This window comes from Protopterus annectens, chromosome 11.part0 (genome assembly GCF_019279795.1).
Source record: "Protopterus annectens isolate FY-2018-M chromosome 11.part0, PAN1.0, whole genome shotgun sequence".
Lineage (NCBI taxonomy): Eukaryota > Metazoa > Chordata > Ceratodontiformes > Protopteridae > Protopterus > Protopterus annectens.
This window is the reverse complement of record NC_056745.1, coordinates 883,229,106-883,236,574: the sequence shown is the minus strand read 5'-3', so window position 1 is coordinate 883,236,574 and position 7,469 is coordinate 883,229,106. Positions and strand designations below refer to the sequence as shown.

Here is a 7,469-nt window from a genome sequence, read left to right as displayed (position 1 = left end):
AGATGTTTTTTCTGGGTTATAAGAGGTGGAGGGAATGTGTGTTTGGGGGTCAGAGCCATCTGTGTTGTTGGGGCCAGGGTTGGGGTGAATATCTCCGTCTAATAGGAGATAAAGTTTAGGTCTATGTGTGAACTTTAAAGGTTTAGAGTAGATGTTAAGAGATTTACTGAATTGGAAATAAGTAATGAGGGCTAATCTAAGATACTTTGGAAGTAGGTAGATAGAAGTTGATGTTATATTAATGTGGTTGTGGGAGGTAGCCTGAGTTGCAAGTAAAGTTTGCTGGAAGGGATTGTGAAAGTCAGTGAACGTAAGATGTTCATAGGCAGTTAGAATCTAGGATACAGATAGGATAGGTAGGGTAGTATATAGGAGTAATAATGGTATGAGTGTAGATATAGGTAGTAGGGCCATAGTAAGAAGGATAATATATGGTAACGAAATAGGAATATGAGTAGGGAATGATATAAATATAAGTAATAGGGTGTGGGTTAGGAGAGGGTAGGAGAGTGGTTATATCTAGTGTATTAGAATATAAAGGAGTAGAAGTTAAGTGTCTGGGGGAAAGTGTGTAATAGGTTAACAAGCGATAGTCAAGGATTGGGTATTTAAGGGAAGAGGTGTGGTTTGGGAGGTATAAGGATAGGACCACTGGGGGGTGGGATTTGGGGGTAGGGTAGGGGAACAGAGTGAGCCCATAGGGTGGGAAGAAAACATTTTAGTTTATATATTAAATTAATTATGCCACCAAGAGTACAACTTAAGAAATGTGCAATCATTCAAAAACTTTTAAATTTAGTAGCTGGCATATTAATTTATGATCTATAACTTTCAGGAAGCTGAAGTCCAGTATTACCTTTATTTTTTCAATATAGTTCTCTTTCTGATGATTGAAAACTTGGTGGGCTCCATTGTTCAAGATGAGCTTTAGCCCTTCTGGAGTCCCAGCTGTGCCAAAAACTTTGAATCCAAAAGCACGGGCAAGTTGACACACTACTATTCCCACTCCTCCACTTGCTCCATGAACCAGCATAGTTTCTCCTGGTTTCCCATGAGCCTTGTGAAAAAGTGCTCAAGATGCAGTGAAGAATGGAATTCCCACAGCAGCTCCTTGCTTGAGTGTGAGGTTATCTGGCAATGGGTACACAGTATCAACAGATGCTACAGAATACTCTGCATAGCCACCAGTGATCGTGCCGGTTGTGAAAACTCAATCACCCTTCTTGAACTTTGTTACTTGCTGACCCACATCATCTATAATTCCTGCAATATAGGTACCTGGGGTATAAGGCAGAGTTGGCTTTCTTGAATAAGTTTCAGCATGAATGTAGGCTTCTACTGGATTCACACCGCATGCATGAACTTTGATAAGAACCTGAAGAATAGTAAAGGGAGAAAACTTTAATAATCCTTGCTCAAGCGCACTGGACCTTTTTCATCATAGAATTTGGAGAATAATTTACTTTTGAAATACCTGAATTCTGTGACATTGGCATCCACTGGTTTCAAGATTTTGAATGGACATAACTAAGGTGGGAGATACCTGTGGAGTAGTATATATAGAGACTATGTTTGTAAGAAACATGTCTAGGATATTTTGACCTTTAATGTTTTTTTTGACTATCTGGTTTGGGGAGGTTTTGTTTATTAAAACTAGGAACTTTTAGGAATACCCCACATTCAAAGTATAAATGCCCCATTTTATTGAAGAGTACTTAAAACTCTCCCAGAATAATGGAGTTTTTGTTTAAGGGAAGTTCTTCAAGTATATTTGGGAACTTAACATAATTTATAGAGAACATAGGGGGTTGGCAGGTTCCTGTTACAAGCTATGAGCTGATAATTGGTCCTATTTAGTGTGATGCATATCTTATTGAGTTCTGTTTCTGAGTCACTAGCAGTGTGACTGAGGGTGATGTAGTCTGTAACAAATATGGAGACTCCACAATAGCTGCCATTGAGTCAAAAGGCATGGAATGAAGAAAACCCAGATATGGAGGAAATGCTATCTGAACATTTAAACCAGGTTTCAGTGATGCACACACAAGCATGGATATACTCCAAAGACAGGAAGGCTTCAAGGTTGGTCATTTTGTTAGGCTTCAAGGTTGGTCATTTTGTTAGACTCCTGGTATTGAGCAGAACCACTTTAATGCATGCTTATCAACTGTCCATATTTTTACAAAATGTCCATATTTTTGTTTCATATTTCTGGCCTGTTCCTCATATAATTTGTTGTTTCCTGGCAAATCATTAAGGATTGAAATCACAAAATAGTGATGATGTACATATGAGTTTCAGACTTCAAATCCTTAAGAAAATGCATACTAGCACAAATCATGTTATTCTAGCAAGTTTCTAAGTTTATAAGAATAATATGTAAAATCTGTCCCTCTTTCTGTGCCTTTGTAACTCTATTATTTCATGCTTTTTCCAGATTTCATGCATTAAGAGGTTGAGAGGTATGCCTTAATGTGATCTTGTGTTTAATTCTTTTTTTTTTTTTTTTTGTTAAGTTGGGAGGTCCTTTAGCTGGAATGAGAGATACAGCCCTTAGCAAAGCAAGTAGGGCTGTGCAGCATCATATCTCAAACTGACACATACTGGGTCCTTTTGGAATGTCACCAGCTATTTAGCCAATTGTTGAAGCCAATTATTTTCCTTTGCAGTTTGGTATCATTCTTGGAAAAGGAAGGATTTCACTCAAGACCAAGGTCTTACCTGCAATCTTGACATGTACAGAGAGTTCTGACATATCTCCCTACATTTTCCTAACGATTTTGCAAGCAAAGTCATTTACTTTCTCATGGATCACCACTATGCTGTGCTTGTATTTGTACTTAATTGAGGAGGAGGATGCCAGTAACTTGTGTTTACACTATGTTCATAGAAATATACCAACTTATTATCATTTAGACATTTAAATACAAAAATTACATCACCCCTCATTAGTATGTCTTTATATTTTATTCCACACAGGATAGAAATTTGCCTTATGAAAGTTCCCTGGAGTCTCTGTATCTATGATACATGTATTGTTATATACACAGATGATACCCCATTTTCAATATGAGATCTAATGAGAGCGATAGACAAAGGAATCAGTACCTCCCTGTCTCTTCGGATGATTATTCAAAGGATATCTTTCTTAATTCCATAACTGTGATGTACAACACCAGTTACCTGATCACTGAACTTAAACCTTATCATCCACAAGAATATCCAGGTACCTAACAGATGGTACAGCTATAATAATCTCAGGAGATGTGGTGTAAGGATACCTATAGTTGACGTTACCAAAATGTATTACATTACATTTCTTGGGATTAAACACAACCTTATTATATGTAGACAACTTGAATAAACTATCAGCATGTTTTTGCAACTTACTATGGTCATCTGTACTCCTTACCACTTCCCAGTCTTAATATCATCTGCATAATGTCCTGCCTACAAATCCCTAGTAATAGGGATGGTAGATATTAACAGACTGAAAAAAAAAGGGGCAGTATAGGCCCTAAAGCACATTTACATTCACAGTTGCTCCCTCAAAGTATTCTGCATTAACTCTTTCCCTGTATCTTCTATCACACAATTGGTTTACAACCATAATTGTGATCAAATTACTGAAACCTCAGTGATTTCACCACATCCAGGATCCTCCAATGTGTCAGAGAGATAAAAGCCTTTGACACATGAAAATAAATGGTATCTACTCGTATATTATAGTCTACAGAGTTTATCACACTGGTGTAAAATTTGTTATTTTTGCATGCTCTACCAGTAATAAACCAGTGTCACATTAAATCAAATAACTGTTTGGAATTTAAAGAGAGTAATGATAAAATAATTCTGCCATGTACTTTTCAAGTAGTGATGGTTAAACTAATTGGACAAAAACCTGCTTCAGCTTGTTGCCGTTAGAAACAGGGATAACATTCTTTTTTAACATGTATCAGGCACAAAACTACACATCATATCATATCACTTTGGTCATATTCTAGAGAAAATATTCCCATTTAGTCCGACTTGGCTTGCTGCAGTGTTCCACTTTATTGATTTCTTGCCACCTGAACTGCCTCAACTGCGATACTTGGATGACAAGAAATTAAATTATCTTTTATTTCCATTCCAACAGAAGTACATAGTATTTGTCAACAGTCAGAGAAATATCTAATAAGATGACTGCCAATGCTAACCCGATCCACAATCTGAGAGTCATTCTCAGTGATTTGGATATTAAATGTTTTTCCCTCTAAACAGCCAAACATGTTCATAGGTTCATAGGTTCATACTAGGCTATCTGCCCTAGGGCATTTATAAGCCTAGCCAGAGTGTGTTTGGCTTTCGCCACCCATTTTAAATTAATTGTGCTATGCCCTTTTTCGAGGTTAGTATACTGTGCCTCTGTCTAACAGTGACACAGAAGTGATACCCGGGGTAAACCTACGATCTCCCATCCACTCATCAAGATTCCTCTTGAAGAGAGTCAGTGAGGGACTCTGCCTAACCTGGACTGGGATTTTATTCCAGAGTGAAGGGAGCCTCTGGGTTATGAATCTGTCCCTCCAGCATGTCCTATTTATTTCAGTGCTGAGGTTCAAGTCTCTCGAGCGTAGCTGGATGGGATTTGGATTTTCTGAGGTGCAGCATGTCCATTAATTCCGGGTTGGACATGGCTTTATATGTCAGGCACAGATTGCCTCTGAGCAGGCGGTATGCCACTGAGTAGTGCTGGAGTTTCTTTAACCGGGCAGCATATGGCATCTGTTTGAGCCCTTTGATCCTCTTGGTGAGGTACTTTTGGGGTCTTTCCAGTTGCTGCAGGAGTCTGGTAAGGTACATCCCAAAAGGGGCATTGTCCTCAATTATGGGCCTGATGAGGGATGAGTAAAGAGGCATGATGACCTCCCCTGATCTAGATGTGAATCCCTTCATGATTAGGTGGGCTATATAAAATGTTTTTCTAACCACTTTGGCCACGTGGTTGTCAAATGAGAGATTGCTATCAACCTGGGTCCCCAGGTCCCTAATTACTTCTTCTGTACTTAATGGATTACCACCTATGTGGTAATTTGTGGGCACTTTGTTTTTGCCAAAGGGGATGACTATACACTTTTTGGCGTTTAGCTTGAGGCCATGGCTCTGGCATCAGTTGTCTGTTTCTATGAGGCCCTTTTGGAGGATGCTAGTGTCAGCTGGAGAGTCAATTATGGCGCCCAGTTTTCAGTCATCTGCGAACTTGGTCAGCCACAGTCCTTCCGTGTTGGCCTGTACCTCCAAGAAATATATACCGAACAAGAGAGGTCCCAGGACTGAGCCTTGTGGGACGCCACTTGTAACTGGTTTAGAGTCTGACATGGCTCCAGCAATTCTAACCATGTGGGTTCTGTCCTTGAGCCAGTTTGCAACCCATCTAGTGACATAGGGGTTTATATTTAAGCTGGTGAGCTTATCTATAATGCCCGAGTGGAGTATTGTATCGAAGGCTTTTGCGAGGTCCAGGTAGGCTGTGTGGACCACCTTCCCCTCGTCAATGGCCTTGGTGACTGTTTCAAAGAAATTGACCAGGTTTAAGAATCAGAATCTGCCCTTAACAAAGCCGAACTGGGTAGGATCCAGTGTCTGTAGGTCCCCAATATCTTAATTTATGAGGTCCATGATGATCCTTTCCATAGCTTTGCAGACCAAGCTAGTCAGGCTTATGGGGCGATAGTTTCCAGGATCCGTTGAGGCACCACCTTTGTGGAGAGGGACCACTGTTGCTGTACGCCACTCTTTGGGTACATATCCTGTAGTAAGGCTGAGATTGAACAGTAGTTTTATGTTTGGGTTTAGCTCTTCTTGGAGTTCATGTAGGACGCAGCCCGGGACACCGTCTGGTCCCACTGATGCTGTGTTTTTTGCTTTGGAGGGGGCGGTTCTTACATGAGCATCTGAGATGTCAGGGGGGCAGCACTCTGCTGGGATAGATATTTGCCCTTTTGGTGGGGAGGGGAGGGGGGAGTTTGCGCTGAACCTGTCAGCTAGGATGTTGGCAATGTCTGTGGGTTCAGTGTATTTTTTTGTCATTTTGGACTAATTCTGAGCATATCTGGGAATTCCCACCCAGGTTCCTAACATAACTAAAGAAAGCCTTGTGATTATCCTTAGTGTCCTGTGCAATTTTTCTCTCGAAGCTGGCCTTAGACGATTTTATGAGTGCCTGTAGTTTTTTGCTAATACTGATCAGAGATGCCTTCCCTTTTTGGGATTTTGCTCTATCATGTAGTAGCTTCCTCCTTCTATTGTATAGTTTGTTTATGGCTGGGGTCCACCAGACAGGACGTCTACCTTTGGAGGATTGGGTCTTGGTTTTATTTGGGATTGCATGATCCATGCATTCCTGAAGGCGTTCATAGAATGCGTTTATAAAGGATTCTGCAGTCTGGGCCATATTTTCCACAGGCCCGGGAGCTTTGAAGGATTCCACCTCGGATTTGAGGAGTGTGAAATTTGCTTTAGAGAAGTTTTTCACTGTGGTTTTCTGGGCAGGGGGTGGGGTCGGGATGTGAATATCCAGTGAGATTAGTTTATGGCCTGATCTTACCAGTGAGGGATACACTTCTGGTCTGGAGCATAGAGTCCCCATGTTGGTGATGATCAGGTCCAGTATGTTTTCCCCTCTTGTGGGAGTGGCAACAAGTTGTTCCATAGCATTTGAGTTTATAAATTCTAGGAACCTTTGGGCTAGAGTGTTGGAGCTAGAGTAATGCTCCCAGTCTATGTTTGGGTAGTTGAAGTCGCCCAATATAATGGTGTTTGGAGAGATCTTCATATTTTCCAGTGTTCTCAGGAAGGCCGAGTGGGGTTCCTGGGTTTGGGAGGGTGGTCTGTAGCAGGCTATAAACTGGAAGGCAGTTTTACCCACTGTTAGTTGCACATGGATAGTCTCTGATGCTTCATGCTGTGCCACCAACCTGGAGGTGTGGGTATCTTTGACGAATATTGATACTCCCCCTCCTTTTGTGGTTCGGTCCAAGTTTTGGGGCCGAAAAGCATGATATGAGGTATAACCTGGTAGTGCTGGGGTGCTCTCAGGAGCTTTGAACCAGGTTTCTGTTACTGCAGAGATATCGATGTTCTCCATGCTAAGGAGAGCTTCGAGTGCGTGCATCTTGAGGTTTAGACTTCTGGCGTTGAGTAGCATTACTCTTAGTTTCTTATCCCTTGTGATACCTATGGAGGTGGGTTTGTCTTTTGAGCCTTGCCTAAAAAAGGCACTATGGGGGTAGCAAGAGCCTTTGCCAATATCCGAAAGCCCAGGGGTGACAGGTGCAAGCCGTCCCTAGCGAAGCATCGTGGCTTGTCGAGCATGTCATCCCAGGCTGACAGGCATTGGATCCCCTTTGAATGACACCAATACTTAAGCCAATTGTTGAAATTGTTCATCTTGTCTTCATATTGTGGCATCATTCTTGGTGAGGGTA

The 7,469-nt window shown here is 41.2% G+C and overlaps 1 pseudogene; it reads right to left on the bottom strand.

Annotated features, from left to right (window-relative positions):
• Nucleotides 1-775: 775 nt before the first annotated feature.
• The window catches only part of LOC122815005, a 62,215-nt pseudogene continuing 55,521 nt past the window's right edge, over nucleotides 776-7,469 (bottom strand).